The sequence below is a fragment of the Lasioglossum baleicum genome, chromosome 19 (genome assembly GCF_051020765.1).
Source record: "Lasioglossum baleicum chromosome 19, iyLasBale1, whole genome shotgun sequence".
Lineage (NCBI taxonomy): Eukaryota > Metazoa > Arthropoda > Insecta > Hymenoptera > Halictidae > Lasioglossum > Lasioglossum baleicum.
Window position 1 is genome coordinate 7,170,614 of NC_134947.1, and position 19,351 is coordinate 7,189,964.

General features: G+C 39.0%; 1 protein-coding gene and 1 long non-coding RNA gene across 8 annotated transcripts in view; both read right to left on the reverse strand.

The window, feature by feature from the left end:
- Positions 1 to 19,351, reverse strand: part of Atpalpha (sodium/potassium-transporting ATPase subunit alpha) — a 253,830-nt gene that overhangs the window by 81,372 nt on the left and 153,107 nt on the right. The gene's annotated exons all lie outside the window — the stretch shown is intronic.
- Positions 1 to 19,351, reverse strand: part of LOC143218305 (uncharacterized) — a 66,826-nt gene extending 47,475 nt beyond the window's left edge. The window contains exon 1 of the long non-coding RNA XR_013011024.1: positions 314 to 19,351. This is a non-coding gene — a long non-coding RNA (uncharacterized LOC143218305). The remainder of the gene's footprint in view (positions 1 to 313) is intronic.

A 19,351-nucleotide genomic window follows, 5' to 3' on the forward strand; every position in this document is an offset into this window, starting at 1 on the left:
AATGCAATTACCAAAGTTTGGGTTTGACTCACTGCACCGTTTAAGAATTATAGCAACTTAAAGTTTGCACGTTTCAACACGTCTTATTATGGAGAATTCATAAAATTTCACTTCAAACCCTTATTTAAACCTTGAAGAAACGCAACAAATTTTTTGAAAATTTGACAAGATATAATTCTTACTAAATTAATGCAATTACCAAAGTTTGGGTCCGATTCACTGCACCGTTTAAGAATTATAGCAACAGTTTGCGCGTTTTAACACATCTTCTTATGGAGAATTCATAAAATTTCACTTCAAACCCTATTTAAACCTTGAAAAAACGCAACTAGAAACTCCAGGTTTTTTCTATATATAGTAAAAATTATGTAATTAATTGTGTTCAAAATTTATTAGGATTCGCTAAACAGTTACAGAGCAAAAAATTATAAACTGTTACGAAACGTCAAATTTATCATGTTGTCATTGTTATTTATCGTGTTTATAATCTTCAAGTTCAAATCAGAGGGTACAATTATTCGCAAAAGTCACTTACAAATTTTTATATTGGGTTGGCAAATAAGTTCGTTCGGTTTTTTGGGCTGGAATATATCACAAAAGCCGAACAAACTTATTTGCTAACCCAATAATATGAAGACAATTTGATTAAAAAATAAATATAACATGAAATTCACTAATTAAACGAAAGCTTTTTAAATTAATCTATTTTTTCAATGCAAAAGATACTTATGAATGGCTTTCATTGCCAATATATTGATGGATTACGAATTTCTTGTACTTTTGTCTCGCATTGTACCTCCACAACATCCTTAATAACAGTCTTCATATCTGTGATATTTTACTAACAGCGATTGTACCCTTTTCCGTAGACAGAGTGCCAGAGTAGGACAATATTCAACTAATATTTAAAGATGACTAATAATCTTTTTGAATGTTTTGGATCAAAACTTTTTGATTAGTTAGCGATGATGGTTTTACCTCAAAAATGGCATAAGATCGTCGATCAAAATGGCACACACTTGATCCAATAAACTTCATTTAAAACATGGGAAAAAATTCTTCATATCTGTGATATTTTACTAACAGCGATTATACCCTTTTCCGTAGACAGAGTGCCAGAGTAGGACAATAATCAACTAATATTTAAAGATGACTAATAATCTTTTTGAATGTTTTGGATCAAAACTTTTTGATTAGTTAGCGATGATGGTTTTACCTCAAAAATGGCATAAGATCGTCGATCAAAATGGCACACACTTGATCCAATAAACTTCATTTAAAACATGGGAAAAAATTCTTCATATCTGTGATATTTTACTAACAGCGATTATACCCTTTTCCGTAGACAGAGTGCCAGAGTAGGACAATAATCAACTAATATTTAAAGATGACTAATAATCTTTTTAAATGTTTTGGATCAAAACTTTTTGATTAGTTAGCGATGATGGTTTTACCTCAAAAATGGCAAAACAACGTCGATCAAAATGGCACACACTTGATCCAATAAACATCATTTAAAACATGGGAAAAAATTGATTAATTTCTGCATTAAAATTCGAAGAAACTTTGTCCCCAACCCAATATCTGTTGACCCAGCCTGTATGTATGTAAAAGACAAGTTGGTGCTCGGTGAATCAAGCACCAGAGAAAGATAATGATCGAGAAGGAAGAAAATGAACGGCACGAGACGGTTGGTCTCGCCGAATTCGTATGGCATCGCATTCCTCCGCGGGGAAAAGCACGACGGGAAAAGGGCAATCCCTTTGCGGGCCAACGACCGTCGGACTTATTTCGTTAAAGGGGGAAACATTGGTTTAACCGAAGACCCGCAAACGCTCTAAGCAGAAGTCTTTGAAGAGGCTAATTACGGCATTCGGATTTCCACGGGACTTTCAGTGCCCGTTTTCTTTCCTCGTGTAGCCAAGACTTGTCTCCTGCGATTTCATGGAAATAATTGTCGCAGTCTAATTGTTCATTTTCCTTTAAACCTTTAATTTTAACTCGAAAATTAAACATTTCTCCCTAGCGAGAATAATTCCATTTTATATGATTTATGTCAGTTTATGGATATAAAATAGTGTAAACAATGCCTTGAATAATGGTAGAGCTCTAAGGTAAAACAGAATCAATGTCAATCCTGTGTCAATGATTAACATTTTCTAGGATGTTCAATAATGTTGCGCCTTATAGTTTCAATGCATAGCTTTGTATCTCAAATATAAATTAATCTGTGATCATTAGACAGATCTTTGTGCATTTATAGCAAAATTAAGTAGATGGTATTCAATATTGTAGAAAAATTTTCGAAATTAAAGATGTCAATATATGACTTCTCTATTAAAATCATTAAGGCAAGAAATAACATCCAAGTTGATTTCTATTTCTTGCAATCGATGCAGGCAATTTTTATTTTGCATAAAGATCCGCAGTCTAGTGATCATCGGAGAATATAAAATCTGCAATAATTTTGCTACTCGTCAACAAATACCCAAATAACAAAAATACCCAAAGTCTAGAGACTTCAATGCTAACCTTTGTTCAAATCATGTTTTTTGCGTAATTTGATGTATTCATTTGGAATTCGTTTAGGTAACTTTCGTTAACATGAACCATTTACTTCCGAGGTTACGTCCGTAAGATGTGAATTGGCATAAACCCACAATTGAAAGCAGAGTTTCAATTCGTTAGATGGAAACAGCCCTTTCGGGGGTAGTTTTCTAAAGACAGTTTCTCCTTCTAGTAAATAAATCATTCCAGAATTACATTCTACGAGCCGGAAGACCTTTGAAACCGTTCTGTGTGTAATGAATAATTAAGCTTGTTAACTATTGCGTTGGCAAGAAAGTAATTTCGGTATTTTCAAACGATGAACTTTAATCAATAAAATAGTTTCTTGTCTATTCCTTTTGGCAAAAGATCATCGAACAAAAGGGAAAATATCTTAATCATTAAAGTTCATTGCTTGAATAGAAAAATTCGGCACTATACAATATTTACCAGGGTGGACATAAGTAAAGTTCTGAGATCTCGAAACACCCCCTGCAAGTTTCACAAAGACAATTCCTAAATCTAATAAATAAATAACAGCAGTGGTTCTGCACGCCATCACTGGTTGGTACGCTCTAATTTCTCTAATCTATAACTACTGATTCAAGCTACAAGATTTCCAGGATCAGTTCAAGCGGAACACTAGGTTCGCGGGTCGCTAAAATTGACTACTTTATCAAAACAACAAGCATTCCTCTTGAACGCATCTTTACGATAGTCGTAAATGAATTAGCTTGCGTCCCGCAAACCTGGTGTTTAAAAAAAAAACAGAAGAAAAATACAAGAAGCACCTAGGCGAGTATCAGAAGTCTAATTGTAAGACGTGCAGACTGAAACGCCAGGTATAATTATGATAGGCACGTCATTATTCAATTTCTCGTGCGTGGCGATACGTCATGCAATAATTGAACCTTAATAACAAAAAGGAATTAGCGGTGGGAGGGGTGATAACGGGAGCAATCGATCTTTCCTAGAAACCAGTAACGGAGTCTAGCCGCGGCACAGAAATAGCTACAGTGACTCCCATTAATATTCGGACGCTCTAAAAAGCGCAATAGTCTTTTTAATATTGGACTACACGATTCAAACTTTTTTCGGAAGCCAGAGCACTTAGTTCACTACAGGATGTGAAAAGAAATTTTTTCGAAAATTCCAATTGGTCGGAGAATTGTAGAGAAAATACTAAAAGATCCATTTTGCAACTCTTTTGCGTGGGCCTGTATTGAAAATTTAAAAAATACGTTTTGTAGATCTGTTTGAATTAAACATATCCTGAATAATTTCGTCAAAATCGGTCGACGTTGAAATGAGCTACAAGCGTTTAAAGATGGTAAAAATTGCAGATTTTCACGATTATTCGGCCTATAACAGCAGTAAATCTAAGAATTCTTACATCTTTCAATGACTGTCATTTTTCCCCGCATCAACCGATTTCGATGAAACTTTCACAATGCGTATATAACCCACACAGATCTACAAAACGTATTTTTCAAAATTTCAATATAGGCCCGCGTAAAAAAGTTGTAAAATGCAACATTTAGTGTTTCCTCTACAATTCCGGTCAAATGCAATTTTTGAAAAAATTTCTCTTCACATCCTGTAGTAAACTAATTGCTCTAGCTTTCCAAAAAAGTTCAAATCGCATAGTCCAGTATTTGAAAAGTTACGGTGTTTTTAAGAGTGTCGGAATATTAGTGGGAGTCACTGTACCTCGTTGTACTCGCGTCCGCGTGGAATGAATGATTCGCGACACGCTTACGCCGGGAAAACTCGAAATCGGTTCGCTGCACTGCTTCTGCCAAGGTTCTGTCGCCTAACGATCCTTCTATCCTGTCTCGAAGTGAACTTTCATACGAAAATCATCTCGCTACGAACGTCGAGATATTGCCGGCTGAATTAATTAGGTAACTTGAAATTTGGACACTTTGAGTTATCTACTTCGTATTAAAGAGGAAATCAAGTAGAATTTAATATAAAAACTTGGTAATCTACGACATCTAGTGAGCAGTGTTCAAAGTAGACAGAAAATAAATACAGATTTCTATTTAAAAATGTATAATATCTATTTAAAAATGTAAAAATGTGTAATATAAAATATATTTCTATTTATAAATGGGCAACGCTGGACTTTTAAAAATTTCTTTATAATCCAAAATGATGTTTTTTCATGTATTGTTCCACTTAAAATAGAGAAATATAAGCAGATATTGGCATTACGTTTAAAATAACGGTCTCCCTACCATAATCTTAAAACCTGAAAATACTGTTTCACTGTTCCATCAATTTCTCTAAACTAAGGAATAGTAAGTTACCTAGATTTTTTTATCTGTACCTGTAATGAAAATTCATAAGCCGCCATTGGTAGGGGTCTAAGTAAGTTATATACTTGTACAAAGTTTCATCGAAATCGATCAAGGGGATGTTACGAAATATAATCGATTGGAAATAGCAAAAATCGTAAGAATTTGCGATTTAAATGAATCGCACACCGTAAATTCAAAGATTTCTACATTTAGAATGCCCATAGCTTTTTTATCCGTCGACCAATTTCAATGAAACATTGTACATATACATATATATATATATATATATATATATATATATATATATATATATATATATATAACTCACTTAGATTTACAAAATACATGTTTTAAATTTTCGTTACGAGCACAAATGAAAAATTTAAAAATCGTGGTCTTCACTGTTCCCTTCGTAATTGCGTCCAATAACAATTGCCAAAAACATCATTTACACATTAGCTAGTAAACCCTTCTAACGTCTCAAAGAAACTCTAGCTGCCGAGTCGAGTTTTGAAAAATTTATTCGTTTTTAAAAGGCGTGTAGTTTGTACTTTGTTTGATATTTTGATTACAGGCCCAGATGAAACGTTTAAAAATCGTAATCTTCACATTTTCCTTCGCAATTGCGACCGATAACAATAAAAAAATTATTTACACGTTAGCTAGTAAACTAACCCTTTTATCATCTGAAAAAACTGAAGCTTTTGTGTCGAATTTTGAAAGAGTTATTGATTTTTGAAGGTGTACAGATATTTCGTACCCCCATTGTAGAAAAATAAGTGGTGTTAAAAACGTTCCCTGGTTCGAGATCCCGCTGTCGGATCGAATCGGCGAGTTATTCCGTCGATAACGATGGAAGTCGCTGGAAATGGGAAACGGAGTTCGGGGCGCACGTGAATAACACCGATCGATAGCGCGCTGCAAGATTATTTCCATCGGCCGGGGATAAGGATGGCGGCTGGGGGGTTGGCGAGAGAGGATCAACCCCTTCGCGACGGAAAACCACAAAGGGGTTAACCCGTTGCAACTCGATCCGCTCCCATCGCGCATCGGGGTAAAAGTCTCTCGCAGAGGAAAGTCGTGTCAGAAATAGGGTCCTTTAAATACAACACCGGCTCCGGATCCGAGATTACGGGACGCGGGAACAAGCCCGTGAAACTTTCGAAGAAGTCGAAATTTATGTGCGGGTGATAATAGGGAAACTTCTATCTTTAAGGGCTGTATCATTATTTGTGGTCGGTCGGTGCTTCGATAATGTCAATTTTATATTTCATTCCGACGTAACGGTATTATACGCCATATATGTATAATTTAAGGATATAGAGTAAATCCTCTATAAGGTGCTACACGATGGACGCAACAAAAAGTGTCCCTCTACGATCGACGCAAACGAACCTCGAATAAAATTGCTCTTTAAAATTAACGTATGTTTTATATCTTTCAACCCTTGCCCTACTTTAACGAGCCAGACACACGATGAACATTTTAACAAAGTTTATACCAAATTTGATTAATTTCATGCATTTATGGCGAAAATGAGTGGGTGCCATTTAAAACAGTGAAAAAGTTGCAATGATCTAATAATGCGATCTAGTGTTTTCAGCTTGTTAAGATTATTCAAATAATTTTTAACTTTGGGACTTTGTTTGGACTAGCTAGGAGGTAAACATACTAAAAGTTACACCTCCTAGAAAGTCCCATTCTCCTAGAAAGTCCCATTCGTAGAAAGTCCCATTTTCGGTTTTCCGCTTATATCTCGGAAACTATGCGTCCTAGAGATAAGACTATTCTATACAAAATTAGAGCTGACAAAATGTGCCACAAGATTGATTCAATTCAGTTTTTCGCTATCTCGCATCGTTTTCGAGATATCCGCGCTCAAATAAGGCAAAAAACGTGAGGCAAAAATTTCTTTGTCACAATTAGTGAACTTTGAGCGCGGATATCTCGGAAACTGTGCGAGATAGCGAAAAACTGAATTCAATCGAAATTGTGGCACATTTCGTCAGCTTTAATTTTGTATAGAATGGTATTATCGCTAGGACGGATAGTTTCCGAGATATCCGCGCTCAAATAAGGCAAAAAACGTGAGGCAAAAATTTCTTTGTCACAATTAGTGAACTTTGAGCGCGGATATCTCGGAAACTGTGCGAGATAGCGAAAAACTGAATTCAATCGAAATTGTGGCACATTTCGTCAGCTTTAATTTTGTATAGAATGGTCTTGTCGCTAGGACACATAGTTTCCGAGATACAAGCAGAAATCCGAGAAAAGGGACCTTCTACGTGCCCCCCACTTACCTCCTAAGAGTAGGAACTTTTAGTATGTTTACCTCGTAACTAGTCCAAACAAAGTCCCAAAGTTAAAAATTGTGTTCCTTCCATTTCCCTCTACACCCCCCTTATGAGCATTCATTGACGGGAATATATAAAATAAGAATTAAATGTCTATGTCACACTCCAGACTCTTGAAAATGATGCAGACAATTTTTATTTTGCGTAAAAATCCGCGAGCTATCTCTTCTACGACATTTTTGGGGATGAAGACGTTGTGATCGGTGTAACCGCGAAGAAAATGTTACGGTAAGTAAATTATTGATAATGATTTTTCTGATAATAAACTTCCCAGTCTACGAGCGTCATATCTTTACGCAAAACATTAGAATTGCTTTTTAAAATCAATGAATTTCTTATTTAACGATAATAAATTAGTTATTTAGTAAAAATAACTGTTGCAATGGGGTATGTGTGAAAGACTAATGTGTCCACACGAAGAATATCACCAAAGGTAAATCGTAAAAATTATTAATTAGAGCTGTGGGCTATAGTTATAAAAATCGACCGTTGTCCGAGGATTGCAAGTTGCAATTGCTCGATTCCGCCACGAATATCGCGGGGAAAGTAATTTATCCGTAAAGAAACAGTAACTGGATCCATTGTGCTAGGACATGCTCGGGAGACTCGTGAAAATGTCAGCCCTAATCCGCCGGAGTGTCCCAGAAATTGAAATGAAACTTCGATCGCACGAATATTCGAAACGAAGTTTCGCCGACGATTGAGAACTTCGGATACTCCGCTTAATTGGATAGTTGAACTATGAAAGCTGTCTAAAAATAGAGGCGGTCCGATGATCCAGCAGCGAGGAGACATTTCGAGAAACGGACGTGGCGAGAGCGGATCGTTTCCTTTTATTTTTTTTTTTATTCTCCGTGCATTGGCGAGAGGATGAATTCAAAGAGAAGGGAAACTCGCTGGGTGCAGAGAGAAAGCTAGAACACGTTGGGGTAGAATTCGCCGACGTTATCATACGAATCGAAATGTCAGAGGAATTATAAATAGGTTAGGATCGATAGGCAGCCCAGAAGGCGAGCTTGGGCGCCATCTAGTCTGCGGCCCTTCCACCTACAATCCCGACTGTCTTCGCCTACCCCTATTAATGGACGTTCAATGCATTCTCCGACAAGTTTCTCGGCGATTTAAAGGCTTCGATAGCTTTCAATGTATACCTGCAACGCTGAAAAGAACCTAACCCTTTCCTACAGACAGCGAGGATATTTTCAGAAAGCTCTGGATCCGAATAACTCTCCAGATCTTATCGGCCAGACAGCGCGACTCATCGATCCACATGGATTTAAAACGGTAATTGCGTTCGGACATCCTTGTGTTCCTCATTTTAGACATTTTTTCATGTCGAAATAGATCAGAGACAATTCCAACTTCCGTGTCTGAAGATGTGCTACATTATCCTGTTAGTCAATTAATGTTATTAATTAGACTGCGGATTTTAATAGAAAAATCATTTCTGTAATACGGGAACCAAACTGGAATTTTTGTTTTCTTGAGTTGTGTTAATCATTTTAATTCTCGAAATTTTATCACCAAGATCGGCCAGACAGACTCATCGATCCACATACAATTAAAACAGTAATTTAAAACGGCATTTTTCCAAATAAAGCTGCTAGTCTTGGATATATGTTTCAGAGACTAGGCTGAATTGTTTACACTCGGGACTTCTCGGAGCTTCCCGATCTGAAGAAACTAATGCTACAGTCTCGGCTGTTGAATATCCTCAATTAATCCAATGACTAGACTGCAAGATAAGAATTATTTGCGTCAACTGCAAGATACGGCGTCTAAATATAAACTTATATTGTTCATTGATATGTTTTTAACGTAGTGAAAATAATATGTTAAAACTCCTCTTAATAACTCGCATACAATGCTCACTAGTGTTGTATAAAGCTCGAGTCTTCGAAGCTCCAGAGCTCAGTCTTAAAGACTTCTTCTACATCTTCTTCTACAGAAACTTAGTCTTTAAGACTGAGCTCTGAAGCTTCGAAGACTCGAGCTTTATACAACACTAATGCTCACAGTCCCGCAATTTTAAATTTAGTGTTTCAAGCATCAACAAAGGCGTCGACTTCACCAGCAAATATTTATTTTCATTTTTAAATATTTATTTTTTGTTGGATTCGTATAAATAGACAGCGGATTTCACGCATTTCCGACAAAAGCTGAGTAGGCGTAACTTGAAACAGTGAAAATATTGGAAGATTTAATTTTAATTAATTATACTAAAAAAGAAGATTAATTTCTACTTCAGATTGTTGCAATTCAGCTAGAAAAAACTTTTATTTTGCATAAAGATCCGCTGTTATAAATAGACTGCGGATCTTTATGCAAAATAAAAATGTTCGCATTGATTGCAGGACACAGGAGCCAAATAAAAATTGTATTCGTCTTTTAACCCTTTGCACTCGGAGCTATTTTAACTGCAAAATTAAACTTTCTTTCCGATCTAGAATATTTCCATTCCTTGTGATTTTTTAAACATTTTGTAGATATGAAATTGGTATAGTACCTCATACAATAACTAAATGTTTAATAATTGATTAGATACCGATATATTTAATAGTGTAAACAATATTTTGAATAATGGTACAGCAATCTTTAGTGGTGTCTCAGAGGGGACAACCGAGTGCAAAGGGTTAATTATCCTATTCAGCCGAAACGAATACATTGATGTCTTTAAATATTTTTACCATGTCCACTGCTTTAAATTGTACATGCCCAGTTTTGTCATAAATGCATAAAATCCGCAGTCTAGTTATAAAGCACCATGTGAAGAGCAATGTAGAAGATGGACTGCGAATTCGCTGTTTGAAATGGCACTCATTTTTATGATAAATTGTAAAGCAGTCTGGTAATAATAAAAAAAGATTTTGTTGCTTTTAATCCGGAGGTTGAATCGATGCAACGCACCGAAATTTACGAAGAAACGACGCGGCGGCTATTGAAATAACCTCGTTGCTCGACAATTCCGTGGAAATCTGAGAATAAAGAATTTTTTCGACATACAATCACCCAATTATTTCGAGCAACACGCTAACGCACTGACTGCCACTCGGCCCACGCGCCGCTGACACGACTTCCGATCCGAGAGTCACAAAAGTAATCCCCGAGAGATAGGACTGACTAGGGCGAGTAAAACTATAACATCCTAAGACCATTATATAATTAGAGAGTCGCCGTGATTCTAACACGGAATGACAGAAATCAACCTGTCAAAAGATTCTCTCCACCGTACCACAAATGTTTTCGGAAGTTCGACCAAAAAATGATCGTGTTCAACTATTTTAACGAATGAAGCTGCGCGTTCAACGAGTCGAAGTAATAATCTTGATGCAACCCCTTCTACTGCAATATTAATAGACTATTAACACATTACCGATCGGTGATTATTGCGTAATTTTGAACAATCTATAGTTCATGGCTAAACACTTTTTAATGGAACCATCAATAGTAACGGCAATTTTCATTATGAATTAACAAGTTGCTCTCAATAACGTCATCTAATAGCTTCATTTAAGATTGCAATGTAAAAGAAAATTTCTATGCTTTCTTTCGGTACAGCAAAATTATTGAAAATCCTATTAATAGGCTTCCGGTAGGTAAAGTGTTAACATATTGTGACAATCGGTGGAATTTAAAATAGTAGAACGCGATTGCAAGAATTTGAGAACATCATTGTCTTTTACAATTTAACAGATGCAGATGCAGAAATAAATTGCAAGACTTGTGTCCTGCAATTCATGGAAATAACCGCTGTAACATATTCCGCGGTCTAATTATTAATTTCCTTTAAACCGGAATCAAATTTAGCCATTAGTTAACGTGTTAACAATGCTAACTTTTGTTCAAATCACGTTTTTTCAGCAATCAGTGAAAATAGTAACTGTCATTAAGGATGTTCTGGAGGTACAATGGGAGACACAAGTACAAGAAATTCGAAATCCATCAATATATTGGCAATGAAAGCCATACATGAGTATGTTTTGCATTAAAAAAATAGATTAATTCAAAATGCTTTCGTTTAATTAGTGAATTTCATGTTATATTTATTTTTTAATCAAATTGTCTTCATATTATTGGGTTTGCAAATAAGTTTGTTCGGTTTTTGTGATATATTCCAGCCTAAAAAACCGAACGATCTTATTTGCCAACCCAATATAAAAAATTGTAAGTGACTTTTGCGAATAATTGTACCCTCTGATTTGAACTTCAAGATAATAAACACGACAAATAACAATGACAACACGATAAATTTGACGTTTCGTAATAGTTTATAATTTTTTGCTCTGTAACTGTTTAGCGAATCCTAATAAATTTTGAACACAATTAATTACATAATTTTTACTATATATATAAAAAAAGACTGGAGTTTTTAGTTGCGTTTTTTCAAGGTTTAAATAGGGTTTCAAGTGGAATTTTATGAATTCTCCATAAGAAACGTGTTAAAACGTGCAAACTTTAAGTTGCTATAATTCTTAAACGGTGCAGTGAATTAAACCCAAACTTTGGTAATTGCATTAATTTAGTAAGAATTATATCTTGTCAAATTTTCAAAAAATTTGTTGCGTTTTTTCAAGGTTCAAATAGGGTTTGAAGTGGAATTTTATGAATTCTCCATAAGAATGTTCTCCATTAAAATGTGCAAACTTTAAGATGCTATAATTCTTAAACGATGCAGTGAATCGAACCCAAACGTTGGTAATTGCATTAATTTAGTAAGAATTATATCTTGTCAAATTTTCAACAAATTTGTTGCGTTTTTTCAAGGTTCAAATAGGGTTTGAAGTGGAATTTTATGAATTCTCCAATAGAAGACGTGTTAAAACGTGCAAACTTTAAGTTGCTATAATTCTTAAACGGTGCAGTGAATCGAACCCAAACTTTGGTAATTGCATTAATTTAGTAAGAATTATATCTTGTCAAATTTTCAAAAAATTTGTTGCGTTTTTTCAAGGTTCAAATAGTGTTTGAAGTGGAATTTTATGAATTTTCCTTAAGAATGTTCTCCATTAAAATGTGCAAACTTTAAGATGCTATAATTCTTAAACGATGCAGTGAATTAAACCCAAACTTTGGTAATTGCATTAATTTAGTAAGAATTATTCTCGGCAAATTTTCACAAATTTTCTTGCGTTTTTATATACCTCCAGAACATCCTTAAAACAAATGTTGGTAGCGAACCGCGACGATTCGCGCTTCTCCTAATGGTTGATTCTATTCGTTAGCGAAGAGTGTTCATTAGCTTGTGGGATCAGCAAAAGAGTATTTGTTGTAGTAGTTAGGGCAACGGTCCTTCAACGAGCTATTCGGTCTTCGTATTATTTAATCATCCATACAGACGGAATCGATTAGAAACAGAGTTCGTTCAGTTCGATTGTTGTTAATTTTCTGGGTTTCTTCGGTTGACCTACGAAGTCACGCGCAAGTCGAACGTCCTAGGTGATGTAACGTTGTCGTCGACGACCGAAAAACTGACGAAAACCAGCTCCATCCAGCGACTTGTTGACTTTGCAGAGTAATGTTTGAAACCTTGTATGCAGGCAGACCTCTCAGACTACCGTTTCGACAGATATATCCCAAGACAAGTTGTACATGGTGTAAAGAAATAATATATGCCACGACTATCGTAGCGTGATTCTACGAAAAATTCATTTCAAGGTCGATAGGTCAACAATTCTTTCTATCGCGCCCTGTGCACTTATCGCAAGGATTCGCAATGCAAAAGAAACTCGACCGTTCGCTGAACAAAATTGTGGTAAAGCTTTTTCATTTTCGGACTGATTTTATTTATATTGTTTATATTTTATCCTAACGTCAAATATCTTTGTTGTTTTTAAAGATACGTCAAATGTCTGAAGGACAAAGTTGAATGGTTCAGCGGGGCTCACATGATACCAAGAATATTATTGTTATTATGTGATTGTTTTTAGAGACATCAAGGTCACCTTCATTTTTTAAAATGGAAGCACCCTTTTTTAAACACCTCTAATGATGGTCCCTTTCATTAGGAATTCAGTGACTATGATTACCCATGCACGTATAAACTTTCTAAGTAGCTCCTAGTCTGTATAACAGACACAGGACATTATTATTTTGAAAAATGTTCCTTTCTATCGATCGTATAATTGTTGATAAAAGATGTGGTGATGCTCTCATAGAAGTTTAGATCATGTTCAAAAAAAATTTTGCATTAACCAATGAAAATTCGTAGTCTAGACGTTAGTTTAATTGTAGACTTCATACTTAGGCTTTAAAAACAACAAAGATATTTGAGGTGGTAACGTTAGGTGACTCACCCTGTATATTGGGTCGGCGAGAAAGTAATTTCGGTACTTCGAGGTGAAAATAAATCCAATTTTGGTAAAATTTTATGAGCGTGGACTATGAAGCTATATCAGAAAGATAATTGTGCATTAATTTTTAGTAAGAATTATATCTTGTCAAATTTTCAAAAATTTTGTTGCGTTTTTATACACCTCCAGAACATCCTTAAGCTTGTTAGCTTGTTACCTATTTACTTCCAAGAGTGTGTGTAATGAGTGGACTGCGGATGAAAAGTTTCAAAAACTGCTATAATATACAGTAGCGCGTTATGACCTAGTTGAAGCCTTGGGCAAAGCAAAATTTCGGGGCCCCTAACCCCATCGAAACAAATTTCTGAGAAAAACGTAGAATTTGCCTAATTAATTTGCAAAATTGCTGTGTTTCATCATTGATCGAACCTGTGCGCCGATATCATCACACTTTGAGTAGAATTTGGATGTTGGATCTCGGTTTGTCCCCTTTTCCTTGAGGCCCAAGTTACCCATGGGGTAACGCGCCACTGATAATATAAAATTCGATAGAATTACCAACGATTTTGATTTCTTTTAGATCCACAAAGGCTGTTCCCATGAATAATATGATTCCACTCCACTTTCTTCAAATTTGTCTATAAAAAAATAGTAAATTGCATAAACATCCGCAGTCTAGTGAATTTGAACATGAATTTTGCGTTTGACGAACTTGTCGCGCTGCTGGTTACCAGAGAGAGAAGAGGAAGAAAAGAATGGATAGTCGATATTTTCCGGAGCATAGCGAGACAGCGAACGCGTTAACGAGTCCCCAGAACTGTCCAGGAGCGGAACAAGGTTGAGTTTTCCTCGGGCTCTCGGGCACGTTCGCGTGAGAACACGGAGACTCGCGCCCCGGGAACGAAAGGAAGCTGGACCTTCAACGATCTCCTCGCCTTAAGAACCTGTTCAACCCCGGTGCCCCGGCCTCGCGTGAGGTCGTTAGAGGCACTTCTGACGGAAATGACCGTTTTGTGGGCCGAAGCAGGCCGAACGGGAAACATTAAGTACCGTGTGATGCTGCCGGGGATAGAAGAGTGGGGACTATTTTACGCCGCTGGCGCCACGTTGAAATTTCCATAGAAAACGTGTCCAACCTCTGGCCACGAGCACAGCCGAGCATCAACGAAATTGACTGCGCACTATCATCGAGCGGAGCCATCGCCGCGCGTCGTCGCGGTGCAATCAGGTGCTGATTGTTTTCGCTACTCCGCGTTTTCCTTCGTCGATTTTCATCCCGACCGACTGATGCCTCCGAACGATGAAATTACGGAAATTCGAAGCTTTGCAAACAGATTTTGACCTGATCTGCCAAGATCCGCATCTGGATGCAGAAGATATTCAAGAATTTCGTTGGATTCTTTAGCGATTTTATAGAAGAGATTCTACATTTAATTAATTCTTATGGTCGCCACTTTACGAAACAGATTTGAACGGGCTACGTCGAATCAGGAAAATGCAACGACGATATTCATATTTTATTTCTAGAGCTGTCAAGATCCATCTCTAGATCCAGAAGATTTTCAGATCTACACTCTAACGAGAACTATTTCTTTGGATTCTATCGAGATTTTATAGAGGAGATTCTGAATTGAATAAATTGTTGATGCTATTCCTTATAATCGCTAACGACGATATTCACATTTTATTTCTTGAGCTGTCAAGATCCATCTCTAGATCCACAAGACTTTCAGATCTACACTTTGACGAGAACGATTTCGTCGAATTCTTTCGTGATTTTATAGAGGAGATTCTGAATTGAATAAATTGTTGATGCTATTCCTTATAATCGCTAACGACGATATTCACATTTTATTTCTTGAGCTGTCAAGATCCATCTCTAGATCCAGAAGATTTTCAGATCTACACTTTGACGAGAACGATTTCGTCGAATTCTTTCGAGATTTTATAGAGGAGATTCTGAATTGAATAAATTGTTGATGCTGTTCATTATAATCGCTAACGACGATATTCATATTTTATTTCTAGAGCTGTCAAGATCCATCTCTAGATCCACAAGATTTCGTGATCTACATTCTAACGAGAACGATTTCGTTGGATTCTTGCGAGATTTTATAGAGGATATTCTGAATTGAATAAATTGTTGATGCTGTTCATTATAATCGCTAACGACGATATTCATATTTTTTGAGCTGCCAAGATCCATCTCTAGATCTAGAAGATTTTCAGACCTACACTCTAACGAGAAAGATTTCGTCGAATTCCTTCGAGATTTTATAGAAGAGATTCTACATTGAATAAATTGTTGACGCTATTCCTTATAATCGCCAACGACGATGGTTGACATTTTATTTCTAGAGCTGTCAAGATCCATCTCTAGATCCACAAGATTTTCAGATGTACATTCTGACGAGATTCTGAATTGAATAAATTGTTGATTCTATTCCTTATAATCGCTAATGAACGTATTGACATTTTATTTCTATAGCTGTCAAGATCCACAAGATTTTCAGATCTACACTCTAACGAGAACGATTTCGTCGAATTCTTTCGAGATTGTATAGAGGACATTCAGAATTGAATAAACTGTTGATGCTGTTCATTATAATCGCGAACGACGATGTTGACATTTTATTTCTAGATCTGCGAATATCCACTTTGATTTCATTCTAATAGAGAGTAGAACAGAGCGAATCGGAAGTGTCAATTGCACCGAAAGAAGAAAGTGACGAAACGACAGACGACACGTGCGAAGATAAATAGACAGACTTCGCGTGCAAAGTACAATGTGATCTTCTAAGCAACGGAACGGTTAGACGAGGATCAAAATCCACGATGAGATGAGGCATTGAATTGGAGTTAAACGTCTCATAACTAAGTACATAGTCGTGAAGCGCATGCAACGATGCAGTTAGAGAATCCCAAGGCTGCGAAGAGATGAACTTGGTTGTGGTAGACCTGATTGGAAATTTGATTCCTCGCATGCAGTGAACACAGTGGGCTCGTCTAAGAGCGACCTGGGGGGGGGGGCACGTCAATGAATAGCTCAGGTAGCAGGCATTGTAGAGTTAGAGAACTATGCTCGATGAAAGTGGATGCTCGCCGAGATACAGCGAGTATTGACGGCGTTCTAGAATCAGCCAGGACAGATCGGTACAGTCGAGTGTGTCTGGACACATTCACACGTTCGATAAGTCAAACACTACACTGCGCAGGAGTCACCCAGTTCGCGTCTGATCGCCGAGGATTAGCCGCGCGTTCGCGTCCCGTGTGCACATTTCCCAGGCAGGATGTCCTAATCCCTGGTAACACGGTGTCGATCATCGTTACCAGGACCCAATTCGCGAAGACAATCGGCAAAAACTGATCTAAGAACAATCCTTTCGCGGCGGCACTTCTCTTATCGACCGGCGAAGACTCGTCCGACTGTTTCACAGCTCTGGTTACGCAACCTTCGAACAATAGCCGAGAACACCGAATTCTAGTTCGAGCACGTTCTTAACAATGCGGCAACTCTCTCTCTCTCTCTCTCTCTCTCTCTTCGGTGGGTCGATCGATCTCTGCTGTGAACGATTAACTGCATTACAGAGAACCAATCTCGATTAGGAACTTTCGAACTTCAGACCCCGAAGCTGTCGATCCGAGGTTATTGATTAAAACACAGGTCTCGGCCCGGGAAGGGCGAAAGGAGTTTCAAGGACTCGAGGAAATCAGAGTCCCGTGATCGATCGAGGCGAGTCCCGGACATCGGTTCGCCTGTCGATCGCTGCAACAAAGGTCGGCAAAGGTCGGCCATGACGCTCGGGGCCGTCATGGAACGATTTCATTCTTTCGGTTTATTGTATCGCGTAATCGATCCACCGATAGCCGGCGACCGGTTGTTGAATGAGCACGGACGTCACCGCGTTACGCAACTGATCCGAACGATCTCGCGAAGGGCGCAAGTCCCTTCCGTGACCGAAGGTCATCCGCGAAAATCGTCATGTGAAATTCACGCGTCGACCGAATCCAATTCTTGACAATGGAATCGTCGCCGACAAAGCTGTCAACAAGCTTTTTTTTGAAAGAGGATCCGGGGGACGCGTGTGTTTTCCGATGGAAAAATGGCGCAGGTTGGCCGCGGAGGTCGACGGAACGTCCGCTGGCGACCTAAATTTCCAGAAACTCGGACAGCTCGGCGGGGAAACGCGTCACGCGATAATCGACAGGCGGAAGTCGCTCGAAGAAATTTCAATGAATGAGAAACGCCGGTAAGGGCCTCTTAAAAGGATCGACCTTTCCAATTGACGCGGCCCGCGTCCTTGGGCCACCAGCCCCGGGAGAGCCAGCGCGCGCTCCTCTCCGCCGCCGCCGCCGCTGTTCCGAGAATGCTTTTGTGCATGAAAGCTGGCCTGATTCTATCTAAACTGTAAACTGCGTTGACGCGGAAGATCCCGTTCGAGATCCGATCGCGCGGACATTCTTCCCGTACCAGCCGGGATTACGTAAAGAAATATAATCAAGCTGAACTTACTGTCGAGATAGAACGCGTTTTCTCTCGAATTCCGATCACGTTGAAAAGATGTGGAATCTCGCGGAGAGGCAGAGGGTTAGGAAAAGACGTATCTATCGATTCTCGCGCCGTACGCGATGACGTCGCCGAGGCGGTAGAAAATGCAAATACTTCTGATCTCTGCTGAGAGACGGGAACGGGACGAATCGCGAGGAGAAGCTGAATTTTTCAAGACGCCGTGTGATCCGCACCGTGTCACGAGGCAATCGAAGCGAGAGGGTTCGTCGAGGAGGGGTTGAGTTCGCGATATAGGGCGTGTCACACGAATCGTTCGAGTCCAGGTTAGGTTCGGTTATCTATTGAAGAGGTAATTTCTCGGTGAATAAGGGACGTCCGGCGGATCCACGTCGAGCGGGTCCTCGTTTTTCAGGCGGGGACGGTAACTCATCGTTATCAAGCTCTCCGATTTCTCCTCGGCCAGAGCTTGCGCACAAGCGGAGCCTGGGAGAGAGAGAGAGAGAGTCGAGGAAAAAGGTGAACTTTAATAGCTCTCTAAAAATACCAGTCTCCATGCGGCGGTTATTTTCTGCCGGGAGGAGCCGATCGATCGAATTTAAGGGTGCTTTCGCGAAGAAACGAGGAGGAAACTGGTGGTCGTCGGATCGAGACGGGCCAGCAGCAGCAGGACGAGTTTTGCCGCGGCGATCTGCGGCTTGGTCTGCGCAGAAGCGGCCCTCCGGAAAATCACTAGCCGAGAGAGTGGCCGGCGGAGAACATTTTTGAGAACCTTGGGGTCGACCCTATGGCGTCGAGAGACCCTCCATCGGGAAACGAGAATTCTCCGGGTTCGATCGTGGTGCGCACGTTCGATCGACGTTCCAGGATCGCCACCTGGCGTGACGTCACTGGTACCGTCCAGCATCGAGCCGGGGGGAGCCGCGGTGTCTACGGGGGTGGGATCGAGGACGACGCGGCCTCGCTCGATTCTCGTGAATTCTTGAAAGCCCCCCTTATACCCCGCGGTCGCGGTAGCTAGGATTCACGGGGAATCGGATCGTATTTTCCATGTCTTCGCGGAAATGTCCGCAGCTGGCGAGAACGGGGCTTGCGCGCGTGCGCTCGCCCTCAGCAACACCCCGCGGACTACTTTCTGCAACCCCAACGGACAGAGCCTACGGGGGCTTTCTCAACGTTTCTTTCGCACTGCTCGAACTACCCGGTCGTCACAATTGGGTCAGGGAGGCGAGACCCCACGTAATCCACCGAAACCAGACTGTTGTATCCCCCGCCCCAAATCGTTTCCGGTTTCGTGAATTTATGTCGCGGATATGTGGAAAATAGCGCGGTTTCTAGAAATATCAAAGT